Genomic DNA, 16318 nt, shown 5'->3' on the forward strand with positions numbered 1-16318 from the left:
CATGCTCCATTTTGAGTGTTACGCTTCCAATTTGAGTGCCAGACTTCCACCTGAGTGTTACGCCGAGGTCTGTCTGTTTTTGCTATTTATTTTGCATTTTTGTTTTTGCGGCTCTCTTTTGTTTGTTTTTGTGACTGTGTGGAACCCAGTTCAGCTGCTGATTGATTGATTGTGTGACTGCAGTACATTGTTTATTACTTTCGTTTTATGGATCAATGGTCTCGTTAGATAGTAAAATTCATGTGAAATTGCTGTTTTAGGGGTTGTTTTTAGAAGTCTGGAATGGATTAATCTGTTTTGCATTACTTTCTATGGGAAAGCGTGTCTTGGTTTTGGAATGCTTTGGTTTTGGAACGGAGTTCTGGAATGGATTAAGTTTGAGAACCAAGGTACCACTGTACAATACTTTAAAGCCAACCAGGGGTAGCTGGAAATTGGTATTCCAACCAGAGGGTGGCAGCAAAGAGGCTCTTATTCATAGAATCATAGAACTGGAAGTTGGAAGGGACCCCGAGGGTCATCTAGTCCAACCCCCTGTGATACAGGAATCCTGCCCACAGCTGTCCCTGGTTAACAGCCAGACGCACTGACCCATTGTGCCACCTGAGCTAAAAGGAAGTGTATGCAAGATCCCAGGTACAAACGTCTCATCCTAGTAGTGACTTCAACCAGGAGAGATGAGCCCTATTATAAGGGATTTTGGTCAGTAGCCATTGCAGCACAGAGTCGTTTGCAAAAGTTAGCAAATCTTTGTTTCAAACATTCAGCATATGGACCTAGTAGCAACCAGGTCTAACAGCAACTGATCAGCACTTCTGATTTTACTAACTGAGGGACAGAAGCGGTTCTCGGTCTTCGTCTCTTTTCTTGACCAGAGCTGTACTCCCAGTGATACTCAGGACACACACTCTAAGTTACTGAAGGTGGCTGGAAAGAGGTATTACAACAGTTACAATTAAACACACATTGCAGACAGCTCCGCTCAGCATACAAATCATGCTTCTTCACAACAAGGCATCTTGGATTTCTTCCAAAAAGAGTGCAGAACCAGCCTTCACCACTAAGTGGCTTCTGTTTTCCTCTTCGGCTTTACACATAGGACAATTTCAACACATCTCCTGTTGCAGATTTCGTGGCACGGCAAAGTCTCCCGTATCACTTTGTACGATGGTACAGGTGACCAGATGACTGCAGGGACTGCGAAAGCCTTCCACGGAGCTGGGTATTTCGTCACATGTATGGACTCGCTGCTTCAGTTTATTGTGAAGTCCAATCCTATGCAGGCTTCCTTGGAAGTAAGATCCATTCAGTTCAATGGGAATTGATGCCTTATGGGGGGAAACAGCAGGATTACAGCCTTAGGAGTAACTCCCATTGGACTCAGCTCAGAGTGGACATGAAGAAGCCATACTTCATTCTGAACATGAGGACTTCGTGACTTAAAGACGACGGGTTTCCCAGCTCATCAACCTGCCATATTTTTAAAATTCATGCTAATTGACAAGCATATTCATTACCCCCTGCCTGAATTGCACCCCTGGAGTTCTCACTACTCAAAGAATTGGGGTGCAAGCATGCAACAATACTATCATGGTGTTAGGCCTTGTGTGCTGGCAGCTGACAGTGGTCATTGATATAGCAGGAGGATAGGGTTGCCCTGACAATGAAAGCCGTAATGTTATTTAATCCTTTTTCTGCTTTATTTGTTATTTAATCCTTTTTACGGTTTCCTAAACTGCACTTGTTTCTCAGCAGGAGATTAATTAGCAAGAGTCAAGTGACTTGCACTCATCCGTGGGAGTATAGAAATCTTATCTTTGATTCTAAATACATCTGTCATTAGGATAATTTTACTTTGCTTTATTTGCGCGTGTGAGGGAGAAGATGGAGCAAAGTCACCATTACTGTTAGACCTGACCAGAAATGCAGTGGGCTAAGTCCAGCCGATAGTGTACCGTGCAGTATTTTCGGCAGTACTTAAATCTGGTTCAACTAAAATCCCACTGAATTATCTTGCGAGGTGGGGAAAACAATCTCAGCTTTTTTAGAAGAAGCTCAGTGACTATTCATGTTTTAAATAATGCAAGCAGTATGAGTGCAGAGGACTATTACGTAAGCACACATTTTCTATAATCCAACCAATTTGGCAACAAGAATACACTGGAAGCAGAAGTGCTCCCAGAATAATTCAAGGACTTCTTCAGTACTGAAAGGTACATCTGCTTTGTGGATTGAATTAATATGAACTTTGCGGTCCATAGATGGGTGAACAGAGAGATTGGCATAGGTAGTGGAACAGAATTTACATGACAGAATTTCTAGCTCCGAGGGCTTTCTGGACGTTCCCTCCCTGTGAGAAGTGAGGTTACAGGGAAGCAGGCAGAGGGCCTTCTCCGTAGTGGCGCCTGCCTTGTGGAATGCCCTCCCATCAGATGTCCAGGAGATAAACCTATTTATCTACTTGCACTTTGACGTGCTTTTGAACTGCTAGGTGGGCAGGAGCTGGGACCAAACAATGGGAGCTCACCCCGTCGTGGGGATTCGAACCGCCAACCTTTTGATCGGCAAGTCCTAGGCTCTGTGGTTTAACCCACAGTGCCACCCGCATCCCGTTTGGTGTTTTATCGTGTTTTTAATATTCTGTTGGGAGCTGCCCAGAGAGGCTGGGGAAACCCAGCCAGATGGGCGGGGTATAAATAATATATGATGATGATGATGGTGACGACCGTGGCAAAGTGATTCTCCTCTTCGTGTGGTTATTTTAGAAAACCCTTTCTAAGGTTTAGCATTCAACCACTGCATCCAAACCACAGAAACCCCATTCCAAAGATGCCCCAAATCAATCTTCATGCAGCTGATGTCTTCCACAACCCCTTCCAACCTCAGTGCACAGGAAAGTGAAGGGAAGTGGGTCAAGGTTCGTCCTGGAGGACCTGCCAGGAGAGAGGGAAAATAAAGTCATGGCTCACCCAGGAGAAAAGTACACTGAGAGAGACTCCAAAATGAAAGGGCAGGGAGGCAGCAGCTGTACAGGACACAGGGCATGGTCAGTTAACATTAATGCAATTCCAGCAGGACTTTGACCTCTGTAGATTAGATAAGCAGACAAATTCCACATTACTTCTCTCTGGGAAGCGCTTGAGTTAGATATTGTTCATAAATATTCAGTTTTTTTAAAATGTTCAATGCAGGCTAAGCAGGGAGCATTGCACGGTTGTAGGTGCCTGGTTTAATTGTTGTGTTTTATATTCTGTGCAGTGTTGGACGTAAGTCTTGGCAACGACTATTGTCTATGAAGATGGAGAGGCAAATATTTGAATGCAGCCTCTGGTCTGAAAACAAGTAATCCAGGAATTCAGGCCAGGGCACATGGCTTTTCACACCCACCCATTTCACTCTCTTAATAGCCCTGTGAGGTAGGTTCGGCTGGAATAATAATAATAATAATAATAATAATAATAATAATAATAATAATAATAATAATAATAATTATTATTATTTATTATTTATACCCCGCCCATCTGGCTGGGTTTCCCCAGCCACTCTGGGCGGCTTCCAAAAGAATATTAAAATACAATGATACATCAAACATTAAAAGCTTCCCTAAACAGGGCTGCCTTCAGATGTCTTCTAAAAGTCTGGTAGTTGTTGTTCTCTTTGACATCTGGTGGGAGGGCGTTCCACAGGGCGGATGCCACTACTGAGAAGGCCCTCTGCCTGGTTCCCTGTAACTTGGCTTCTCGTAGTGAGGGAACCGCCAGAAGGCCCTCGGTGCTGGACCTCAGTGTCCGGGTAGAACGATGGAGGTGGAGACGCTCCTTCAGGTATACTGGACCGAGGCCGTTTAGGAAGAATGATTTAGGAAGAATGATTAGCCCAAGACTACCCAGGCAGAGTTTAGTCACTGAGTGGGGATTTCAACTCAGGTTATCTCCAGTCCCATTCAGTACAGTGCAAAGGCACAGCAGTCATTGAAGGCTGACAAAGTGATTATACACGAGCTCTCAGTGATTTGTATTGTGGTGATAAGAGCCCTCCTGGATTAGACCCAAGGCCTGTCTTAGTCCAGCATCCCGCTTCTCACGGTAGCCAGCAAGGTGCCCATGGGAAGTTCCAAAGCAGGTGATACGGTAATAGCTGTCTCTACCTGCTCTTCCCAGTTACTGGTATTAAGATGCGGACATGGGTGGTGCTGTGGCCTAAACCACTCAGCCTCTAGGGCTTGCCGATTAGAAGGTCGGTGGTTCGAATCCCCGCGACGGGGTGAGCTTCCATTGCTCGGTCCCAGCTCCTGCCCACCTAGCATTTTGAAAGCACGTCAAAGTGCAAGTAGATAAATAGGTACCGCTCCGGCGGGAAGGTCAACGGCGTTTCCGTGCACTGCTCTGGTTCACCAGAAGCGGCTTAGTCATGCTGGCAACATGACCCAGAAGCTGTACGCCGGCTCCCTCGGCCAATAAAGCGAGATGAGTGCCGCAACCCCAGAGTCAGCCACGACTAGACCTAATGGTCAGGGGTCCCTTTACCTTTACCATTTTAGTGGGTATATCATCTGCTTTCTGATCCTCTGATAAAAGGGACAAGTTACACGTTTTTGTTAGAAGACTAGCAATTTCACAACCGAGCTCTTCAGGAACTCTCAGGTGGACACCATCTGGACTCAGCGATTTGTTAATTTTTAATTTAGCAATAAGGCCCAAAACTTCATCCCTTGTCACCACTGCTTGTTTCAGTTCTTCGAACTCCCTTCCTGATAAAATCAGTTCAGGCATGGGTACCTGACCTTTGTCTTCCTTAGTCAGCGGAAACGGATGGAGGAACTCTCTCACCTTTCTTACAATCTCCTTGTCATCTAACCAACTAACACCCACCCTAGCTGCTTTCTTGCTTCTGGTGTATGCAAATCATTGTTTTACTGTTGCATCTTCATGTTTCTCTTTGGGGATTCCCCCCTCTTCATCTCTTACTGTCTGCTCATATTTTGGGGGGGAGGTAAGTGTGTTGTTCTCGTTTCAGCTGTCGTTGGGATCGAATAGTTGCCATCTGCTTTTGTTTTGATGGCTGTACAATTTTGAATTAACAAAGTTTAAAAGCACAGGCACAAACAGAAGACGTAGAAGCCATAGCAGCTAGTAGATGACATTAGCCCTCCTCCTTTGAAAAAGAAAAAGGAAGGCCTAGAAGTGTGCTTCCCTGCCTCCTGCTATGGGCTTACCCAGACTTCTGTTTGTGCTGCAGTTTGTAAGCATGGGTCTGTGCTTTCCAGGATTTGGGGTTTTTTTCCTTCCTCCCCCATCCCAAACCATTTTTATTTGATTTTACAAATATGAATTTATAACCAGAGCAAATATGCACCCATGTAAAGAGATTACTCTGAATCTTGGGAATTCCCACTTTCCCCTCCGTGGGTCCTGTTGTCTACATTTTCAACTGCATATTATTTCGTAAACTATATTTTATGTCTATCCATAGTGTCCATAGTATTTGTTACGTTGCAAGTGAGATTAAAACCCTGCTAATGTTTTCAGCTGCTTACAGTGGTCTCCTAAATAAATTATAAACTTTCCCCATTCTTTCTTGAATTTCTTGTCTTCTTGGTCTCTGAGTTTTCCGGTCAGTTTTGCCATTTCACCGTAGTCTAACATCTTAGTTTGCTATTCCTCTCTGGTAGGGACTCTTTCTTCTTTCCATCTCTGGGCTAGTAGCATCCCTGCTGTTGTTGTTGCATACACAAAAAGTATTTTCTGTTCCTTTGGGATGTCGGTACCTATAATTCCTAATAGAAAGGGTTTTTAAAAAAGTTATTTTAAACATTTTTTTTTCAGTTCATTATATATCATTTCCCAGAAAGCCTTTATAACCTTACATGGCCACCACATATGCTAAAAGGTACCTTCTTCTTCTTTACAGTTTTTTTGGGGTTTTCTTGTCCCGCTGCTTTCCCTGGGAAAACCTGCTGTTTACCATTGGATTTGGACAAACATAAGTCAGGTTTTCTGCAGATAGCACTGTTCATGCACTTCAGATAGCACTGTTCATGCCTCAGTCTCGTACAGATGAGTGAGCCATGGGCATCAGTACCATCTCAACTATGGCATTCTCGCCAGTGTCTTAAAAATACACTGTTTTCTGTTAAAGGGAATGAGAAGTCTGGGCTTTTCCTGGCTGGTTCTGTGTGCTGGATGGCCGGAAGCAACTGCAGGGGTGAAACTGCCCCATCATGGCCTTTTCTCTGCCAGGAAAGAACTTCCAGAGAGGGATCGATGTCAGTCTGCAGCGGCAAAAACAGCAAGGTTTTATTTACGATGGCATTCTAATGAATTTGCCTCTAGCCGCATGTAATGAAAACTTGCGCCGTAATAAATCGGTTGGTCTTTAAGGAGCCACAAACCTCTTTGATGTTGTTGTTTTTTGCTGCTAGGAAAGCCGTGCCTGTTGCTGAATTTGTTTCATGGCCGTACAAAAGTTGGATTAAAACAGCCACACCACCTGTCCCCTCCCAGGTGTCACCCTATGAAACAATCCAATATTGTTAAAAACGGTGGTGTGGCGAGTTCATTTTAGACTCTGGTTTTGGGAGCACCTCCTTCTTTAGATGGCTATGTGTACTGTGGTTTGTAAAAAATAGGCCTACTGAATCAGGCCAAAGGTGCCTTTGGCCCAGGATCCTGTTCTCAAAGTGGCCAACCATGTACAAGCAGGTCACAAGTGCTGTGCAACAGCACTTCTGCCACGTGTTCCCCAACTACTGATATTCAAAGGCATACAGAAACTCTTTGATGTGAAATGATCCCAACTACTGTACAGGTGTTGGTACTCAAACACCTTGGTTCCCAAATGCCAAAAACCCGGAAGTAAGTGTTCCGGTTTTTGAACATTTTTCAGAAGCCGGACATCTGATGCAGCTGTCAGTTATTGTTTCCGGGGCGCTTGCACTAATCAGAAGCTGCGCCTTTGCTTTCAAACATTTCAGAAGTCAAGCAGACTTCTGGAATGGATTAAGTTTGGCGCTTTTGTTTTTGCTTTTTATTTTGCGTTTTTGTTTCAGTTAATTTGTTATTAATTTTTCCCCTCAAGAGTTAAATGATAACTAATCAGAGGCAGCTACAGTTCCAAATGGCAACAAAATATCTGTGAAAGGAAGAAAAGTAGCTTTACTCAAGCGTGTTGCAGTTAGAAATACTGTTTGTAATGAAGTGAGAGCAATAGTTTACTTGCTTGAAGTAACAAATAAGAAAGTTTTGAGAATTTAAATTCTAGATTAAAATTGATTACTTGAGAAGGGGATTGTAACAAAAACACTGGGGCCTAATTTGAATAGTAGAGTGCCTGGTATCTGGTGAGGAGACCAAAGTACCCGTTAGGAGAGCTATGAGATTCAGGTGAGGGTCAGATGCCTTGCCATTCCCAGCAGGTATATAAGAGGACAACCCGGCCTGCCCAGGGTTAAATGCCATGAAGGCTGAACTTGATTCCTTAGAAAGGAACAAGACATGGGAACTAGGCCTGCCCAGGCCACAAAAGGTGTACAAAGTTGAGTTATTGCAAAAGTTTTTCAGTGTTAATTTTATGCATTTTTAAAAATCACCATGGTATTTAACAATAATATCTTATGTCCTTTAGAGGAGAAATTGTGAATTGCAGAATTTTAAATACCCGTCATCATCCTTGGCTCCACTCAATTTTGTTTATAACACTCTTCCATTTTCTTCTAGTTGTGAGGGTGGGGGGTGCGGAGGGGCCTCACAAGTGGAATAGCCTAGGGCCTCTCTTCATCTAAATCTGGCCTTCGCTTCCCATAATCAGATGTAGAACACAGCCATTGTGATAAGACTTTTTCTCTTTCGAAATCTGGTAACCCAGCTATGCTGAGGTTAGGCGCCCTTCTACAGGCCTCTGCCCTGATGGCATTACCAGCTAAGAACCTGGGCAACAGGGCATTTTTAAGCTCTAAGTCACAACTCTATGCCAGGGTGCCATAAATTGAAATATTGGGGTGGGGGAGGTAAGCCCCACCTTGTATGATGAGCCACATGATGTGGCACACGCACACCATTTGAATGCCAATGTCCATCAACGGGGTGACCCCCTCAAATACCGTATTTTATTGGGGGTGGGGTTGAAGGTACCTCGGCTCCTAGGAGTTGGCTCCTATGGACCAGGGCAATGAGGCCTCTGCCCTGAGGGCACCACCAGCTAAGAACTTGGGCTGCAGGGCAATTTAAAGTTTTAAGATACAACCCTATGCACACACCCAACTGGGGAACTGGCCCATGGTCATAGCCAGGATTTTTGCTTAGGGGTGGGGGCAGGCTTTTGTTGGGGGGGCAGAACCTCAGATCTGTACTGCTTTGTATTGATTTAGGGGGGCAGCTGCCTCCCTCCCACCCCCTGAACTGGCCCCTTTTCGAGGAAACATGGGCAGGATAGGTGCCGGCATATACTTTAATAAGGGGAGGGGCAATCAATGTACTGTGCCTTTCCCTGTGTTTTGCAACACGCATAAAAAAAACTTTAATAAAAACTCTCTCTCTCTATATATATACGATATATATAGTGTATATACATATATATAGTGTGTGTGTATATGTGTGTGTGTGTGTGTGTATATATATGGGCTAGGAGGTGTGTGTGTATATCTAGGAGGTAGGGGTGTGTGTGTGTGTGTGTGTGTGTGTATATTGGGGCTAGGAGGGGCTGGCAATCCAGCTGCGTCTGGCGCCTGCATCCCCGAACGTCAGCCTGCGAGTTTCGCCCTGTCGTGTGAAACAGCCGGCGCGTGTCGGGGCAAGAGAAAGCGGAGCGGGGGCGGGGGCGGGGGGGGGGAGAGAAGAGAGAATGCGCCCAGCGAGGAAAGAGCCGCCTCTGTTTTGCCCAGAGAACCCGGCGTCCTGCTCCATTTGTGTCACTCCCTCGCCTGCGCGCTCTCCCTTTCGCTGCCTCCCTCCCTCCCTCCTTCTCGCTCTCCCTCCCGCCCCCGACCGGGTCACTCGAGGACACAGGCCGCCTCTCGCCGTGGGAAGCGCCGCAGCCTCGCCGGCGTCTCGCTTTGGGTCTTCCGAGCCCGCGCTTGGCAGGTGAGGCCCTCCTCCCTTCGCGCCCCCGGCCCGGCCAGCCGCCCTCCGGCCCTCCTCCTCCTCCCCGTCTCTCCCTTCCCTGCCCGGAGGGGGTTGCTTTGCAAAAGCCTGCGCGATGCGGACGGAGGTGGAGACTGGACAGAGCGGGAGGGAGGCAGGCAGGCAGGCAGGGACTTCGTAACGCGGCAAACGGGGAGGCCCGCGGGATAGAAATGGGAGTTTCCAGGGGAGGGAGAGAGAGATTATGGCGCGCGTTACGCGGGGTTGGTCTAGATGACCCCGGGACCCCTTCCGACTCCGCGCTTCTGGTCCTTTCGAGGGGAGGGGGAGGAGGACGGAGCGCCTCTCATCTCCTGCACGTGGGTCATTAAGAGCTGATTAGTTTCTCCAGCGGCGGCGGCGACAAGGGCGGTTGGAAAAGGAAGTGCCTCGGCCAGGACAAAACCGCAGAAAGCGACTACTTGGCCCCCTTTCAAGATGATTAAAGCGGATTAGTCAGCCCTCGGAGAGCTGACAGCTCGCGAAGTGTGATGATCCCGTGTCTCTGCGCGTTTCCCTCGGAAACGAAAACAGCGTCGTTGCATTTATGGCGTGGGGCTTGTTCCTCTCGCCACCCCGGGGTGGGAATGGGGCTGGGATGCGCCCACCCCACAAGGGGAAGCTGGCTCTTACTCTCCCTGCCCTGTGGGCAGGAAACAAGACTTTCTCCGGAATTTAGTAACGTGTGAGTGGGTCCCAAGGCGAATCCCACTCAGATCAATGGGGTTTAAGTTCCTTAGTCAGTTGTGTGTAAGGCAGAGTCGGGGATGGGGGAAAACCCTTTCTGCCCCCCCCCCCCCGGGTCGCATACCCTAGTGGGCAACTTTCCGGATTATGGAATCACAGAATGGTAGAGTCGGAAGGGATCCCGGGGGTCATCTAGTCCACCCCCCTGCGATGCAGAAATCTCTTGCCCAACGCAGGTCTCGAACCCACGACCTTGAGTCTCATGCTCTACTGACTGAGCTAATTATGGCTTGCCCAATAGTAGGCAGGACCTGAGGCAATAAATAAATGCCAAAGCCGGCAGCATGGGCAAGGGAGCCGGGGGGGGGAGGGGTGTCTGCCCCCAATCAATAAAATTCAATAAAGATACATTGCAAACTGAGGTTCTGTCTGCCCCTCCAAAATATCCTGGCTATGCCCATGGCCTGCAGAGCAACAGGTGTGAATCATACCTTGTATAAGGTAGGCTGCAGGCCAGCCATGCAAAAGGCAAAAGTTGCTATGCGCACTTTTCCACCCAGCATGCAGGAAAGTTAAGAGGCATTATCACGCTTCAAGGACACATTTCAGCAAACTTAAACACTGGAGTGGGGGGCAGAGATGAAGAGTCTGGGTCCTCAGTTGTTGTTGGACTACAGCTCCCATCATTCCTAGCTAGGACTACAACTCCCATCATCCCTAGCTAGCAGGACCCAGAGAGCTGCAATTGATGCTGGGGCTGAGATTCCCTCCTCCTGGTGTTTTCACTCAATGGCAGCACACATGCAGAATGTGCCAGGTTGAATTCCAGTGATGTCTCTGGGTAGGCTTAAGCAAGATGCTTTGTCTGAAAGCCTGGGAACCTGCTTTCAGTCAGTAGTCCAGGGATAGGTACTCCCTCAGCCAGCATGTCAAATGGCCAGGTATGATGGAAGCTGAAGTCTGGCAACATCTGGAAGGCTGCAGACCCTCAGTCCTGGTGTAGAAAACACTGAACTAGACCGACCGATGATCTGACTTCATGTACGGCAGTTTCCTATGGTTTTAGGTTAAGATTTTGCACATGAATTTTGAAGGAGCACCTTTTCCTGGATTAAAATTAGGGCTGCCAGATTATCAAGGTCTTTCAGATTGAGGCAGGGATACTAGAAACCGACAGAAAAAGCTTGGGGGGGTGGACAAGCCAGTAGAGGTGCATACTTACCTATTTGCTAACGGTGGTTTTCTAGTTAAGATATGGTAGTTTGTCCTTGATTCCTAGCTGCAGCGCTTCAAGACAGCTGAATTTGGGCAGTGTGGTGTCCTACGTGGTCTGTCGTGTTAAACTTTGGGGGCTAGTGAAAGTGGGGGGAAATCTAAACAAAGGGAGTTGTGTTCTAAAGGTACAAATTGTTGCCTTTCTTTGGTTCAAGAAGTGTTGGGATAACGCAGCTGGTTGGTGAGGCCGCCTCAGAATTTATTGAGGCGCTAATCTCTCAAGTGGAAGTCGGGACCAAAATTTGCATGTTCCTATCACTGATAATTAAATCAGATGTGACTTGGTAGCTGACCTCCCTGAGGGCATTCCAGTCTTCCTCATCCAAATATGAGCAGAGAAGTCAGACAGAAGTATGTCAAGCCTCGTTCCACAAAATGCTGGTTTTTAGCTGTCTTTCGTCTGACAGTCAGGAACAAGGATTCTGCTTTCATAGTCAATATTTTGTGTTGTCTGCTAGAGTTTAAAATGGCAAAAGGAGAGGAGCAGAGTTGAAATGATCTATGTGATTGCTGATTAAAAGGATGCCACAAAGATCTGCTCCCTCTCCCTCGCTAGGTTTGTGTATCGTTTGCCAAGTCTGAAACATGATTTACCTCCTGCTGCTTCCAGATATTTCTATGTGCCCTCCTTGCCACAGGAATTTCCTAAATAAACTACTGACGTTGGTTGGGATTTTGCTAATGGTAGTATAGGGTTGTCGAGGACATTCAATTTTTCCATCTATTTACTCCAACAATCTTTTTTAATATAACTGCTGTCTGTTGAAATCTAGGTTACCATCTTGAGTTCAGGGCTTTGTGCACAAAACAATGTGTAATGCAGGGTGATCGTTCCAATGTGTTCATAGAATCATACAATTGTAGAGTTGACAATTTAGGAATGTTTTGCCCAATCTGAGGGGAACCTGAGATTTAAGAGTAATAATAACAATAATAATTTATTATTTATATCTCCCCAGCCACTCTTGGTGGCTCCCAACAGAATATTAAAAACACGATAAAACATCAACCATTAAAAACTTCCCTAAGCAGGGTTGCCTTCAGATGTCTTTTAAAAGTCAGATAGTTGTTTCTTTCCTTGACGTCTGATGGAAGGGCGTTCCACAGGGTGGGTGCCACTACCGAGAAGGCCCTCTGCCTGGTTCCCTGAAACCTCACTTCTTGCAGGGAAGGAACCGCCAGAAAGCCCTCAGAGCTGGACCTCCATGTCCAGGCTAAATGGTGGGAGTGGAGACGCTCCTTCAGGTATCCCTTTAGGGCTTTAAAGATCAGCACCAACACTTTGAATTGTGCTCGGAAACATACTGGGAGCCAATGTAGGTCTTTCAGGACCGGTGTTATGTGGTCTTGGCAGCCACTCCCAGACACCAGTCTAGCTGCCACATTCTGGATTAGTTGTAGTTTCCGAGTCACCTTCAAAGGTAGCCCCACGTAGAGCGCATTGCAGTAGTCTAAGCGGGGGGATAACCAGATCATGCACCATTCTTGGCGAGACAGCCTCATGTTCTCCCTACTGAGCTCTATCTTTTCACTGTGGGAGGTGAGGCAGAGGGAAATCTCTGCTTGAGAGAACACCAGCTTAATTTTCTATAAGAGAACGGCACCATGGCTCTTCCTGTTGTGTCTGTTTCCCTTGATCAGGAGTGGGGAACCTCAGATCTTGGAACCAAGATAACAGTTGCACAAAGGACATTTGCACAAAGGCTCTCCAAACTTCTCTGTCTTGCTCGAACTCTTCTCAGCTCGGCGCCTCTCCCTGGCTCTGACTCTCACCAGCCCTGTTTGCACTGTCACTGAGTGTTTTGGCCTTGCTGATCTGTGCCTTTTGGCCTTCCTGGACGGAGAACAGAAAGAAGTGTGCAAGTGTAAGCTACACTAGTGGCCAAAATTGTGAAAACCTTTTGGAAAAAGTGTATGTCCGCTGGTGGCGCTGTGGGTTAAACCACAGAGCCTAGGGCTTGCTGATCAGAAGGTCGGCGGTTCGAATCCCTGCGACAGGATGAGCTCCCGTTGTTCAGTCCCGGCTCCTGCCAACCTAGCAGTTTGAAAGCACACAGTGCATGTAGATAAGTAGGTACCACTCCGGCGGGAAAGTAAACGGCGTTTCCGCACGCTGCTCTTGTTCGCCAGAAACGGCTTAGTCACGCTGGCCACATGACCCAGAAGCTGTATGCCAGCTTCCTCGGCCAGTAAAGCAAGATGAGCGCTGCATCCCCAGAGTCGTCCGCAACTGGGTCCCTTTACCTTTACCTTTAACATCTGACTGGCTCTCTAAACACACTTGCTCATTGGCTACATTCAAATGAAGGAAAGCTACTGCCTATCAACCTAAGCAAGTTGTGCTTCCTTTTTCTGGTTATTTGGCTACAACTTTTGATAGAATACAGATAATTGAACAAACTTTGTTGCGTTACAGTCTTCATTAAATTATCTTTGCACTGATATATAATTTTATGGTATTACTAAAAAAAAAAAAGTGGTGTTATGTGCCATCAAACCTCAGAAATACACTTTCCCCAAAAAGGTTTCCACAATTTTGGCCACTAGTGTATATAAAGGTGCAATGTGTGTTTGTGGGCCCTCCCACTTTTGCCTTGGGCCCCGTCCACCACTTGCATGTGGCCCCTGAAAGGCTGTCCCGAATGGAATGCGGCCCCCAGACTGCAAAAGATTCTACTCCACCCCACTCACCCCTCATCTGGGCATCAGTAAGGTCTTTGAATGTCCTTTTTGCTGCTTTTTGCTTGCCAATGGCATCCTGTTTTCAGTGGCCAGCAGATGCCTATAGGAAGCCTGCAAGCAGGAAAATAGACATAAATTCCTGGAAGTTAATCCTATTAATGGCTACAAATCATGATAACTATATGTTACCTCGAAAAGCCTTTATACCTCTGTAGAGAAACTGCCAAGAAGCAACAGGAAAGAGAGATATTGCCTTTTGTCTTCTGCTTGTGAGTTTCCCATAGATGTCTTGTTCTCTTTGCTGGTAAACAACAGCTCCACTTACACTCTCATATGGGAAAATACTTTACACTGTGCAATATAATTGTGACATCGTTCTAGATCTTCGTCAATGGCGTAACATTTCAGAGGTCCTTTGTGCAACTGTTACGATGCAGCCTATCACTAACACCTGTGCGTTTGAAGGATAAATTGCTACTTACATTGTTTCATATTATATAATTATTTACAGATAGTATTGATACGAGACACTATGGCCGAAAAGAGGGTGTTCTTTTTTTTGCCTTTTTTTTTTTTTTTAGTACAGGCAAACCAAGGTTTCCACAGCGCGGAGGCAGGAAATCTGGAAAGGACAGCAAGACATTTGTGTCTCAGCCTCACACCGCACAAATTTTTCCTGCTCTGAATGCTTTAATTCTTATAATTAATGAAATTGTCAACTGTGTGCAACAAAAGCCCTGTTGACCCATTTGCCATTGCAAGTTAAATTATAGTGAATTATGTCTTTGGAGCAGGCCTACACAACACGTAACCTACATGACATGACAACCTGGCGTGGCAGTCTGCCAGATTGTTCATAACGCCTTCGGTTTAGCAGGTTGCTTGAGGCTGAAAAGCCAAGGCTATAGAATAAACCCAGTGGAATGCAGAATGCCGCAGTTTAAGTCATATATTGCCTCAAAGGTTACATATGCAGACTGTCCAAGTGTCCCTATTTTCCAGGGACAGTCCCAGATTTACAGAAGCTGTCCTGGTTTCTGATTTGATCCTGGAATGTCCTGCTTTTCCTTAGGACGTCCCTATTTTCATCTGAGAAATGGAGAAGGGTATAGAATTATCCATCCCCCAAGCCATCCCTTTTTTAAAAAAGCTTAACGTTTTACTATGTTTTTATATATGTTTTTTAACTTGTAGGTTTGAATTAATTACATTTTAAATATGTCAACACAGGATAGATTTTGCTTCCCAGTCAGATCGGCAGGGTATAAATGGAATAATAATAATAATAATAATAATAATGACATCCATATTTTCATCGGAGAAATGTTGGAGGGTATGTATATGTACATGCCTACTACAGATAATCTAGAAGTAAAATATTTAATTCTGCAGTCACAAAACTGTCAGCTGAGTACTGCAAAAATCTTAGCAACATTTCAGTGGCAATGAGTAATTTTCTACAGCTGGTTCTCCCCTCCCCGGCAAAACAACTGACCGATACTGAACTATAGTTTCAAAAACGTCTTGTGTATTAAAGAAGTCAAAAAAAGAAAAAGCTAAATGGCATACGGGTGTTTTTAATTGGGGAGGGGCATAAAAGGTAAAGGTAAAGGGACCCCTGACCATTAGGTCCAGTTGTGGCCGACTCTGGGGTTGCAGCACTCATCTCGCTTTATTGGCCGAGGGAGCCGGCGTACAGCTTCCAGGTCATGTGGCCGCTTTTGGCGAACCAGAGCAGCACATGGAAACACCGTTTACCTTCCCGCCGGAGCGGTACCTATTTATCTACTTGCACTTTGACATGCTTTTGAACTGCTAGGTTGGCAGGAGCAGGGACCGAGCAACGGGAGCTCACCCCGTCGCGAGGATTCAAACCGCTGACCTTCTGATCAGAAGCCCTAGGCTCTGTGGTTTAACCCACAACGCCACACACGTCCCTGGGGAGGGGCATATTAAGCACAAAAACATTGTAGAAAATAAAATATTGGCAACTGGCTAAGTGAAAGTAAGGAGCAGACTTGTCAGATTTTTGAGCTTGGAGCTTGATGATACATTAGAAACAATTGTTTCCAAATTAAAACAACAACTATTATTGAAATTGGACTGAGGCCAGAATCACTTGCAGAAAAAGCTTGCAAGATCTACTGTGTTATGATTGCTGATGTCTCCAAAAAGAGCTCATCACAACACCTACAAATAGAGCTTTAAAGTGGGATAATTGTTTATGTTATGAAACATAGCAGAGGTATATTTTTTAAATATTAAGGCTTTCAATTTCTCTGCAATCCTATACACACACACTTGCCTGGGAGTAAGAAAGATGGATCTTAGTGGTACTTTCTGTTATAGGATTGCATTGTTACTGCATCTGCTCATTTGGCAGAAAGTTAACTACTTTCATTGATATGGGGAAACTGGAAACATTAACAGGATAATGAAGGCATGACAGACAGGCACGATGGGGGAAGAAACTGAATGTATTTGGACTTTGCCACTTGACTATTCTTCAAGGGTCAATTGCGTCTCACTCCAGGTGAGCAGGCAAGTGGGTAATTGTT

The 16318-nt window shown here is 45.8% G+C and overlaps 1 protein-coding gene across 1 annotated transcript in view; it reads left to right on the plus strand.

Annotated features, from left to right (window-relative positions):
* Nucleotides 1-8974: 8974 nt before the first annotated feature.
* The window catches only part of THRB (thyroid hormone receptor beta), a 194383-nt gene continuing 187039 nt past the window's right edge, over nucleotides 8975-16318 (plus strand). Inside the window, exon 1 of the mRNA XM_081164821.1 lies at nucleotides 8975-9077. The gene's annotated coding sequence lies outside the window, so the exon portion shown is untranslated. The remainder of the gene's footprint in view (nucleotides 9078-16318) is intronic.

Source organism: Podarcis bocagei (genome assembly GCF_964188305.1).
Source record: "Podarcis bocagei genome assembly, chromosome: 12".
Taxonomy (NCBI): Eukaryota; Metazoa; Chordata; class Lepidosauria; order Squamata; family Lacertidae; genus Podarcis; species Podarcis bocagei.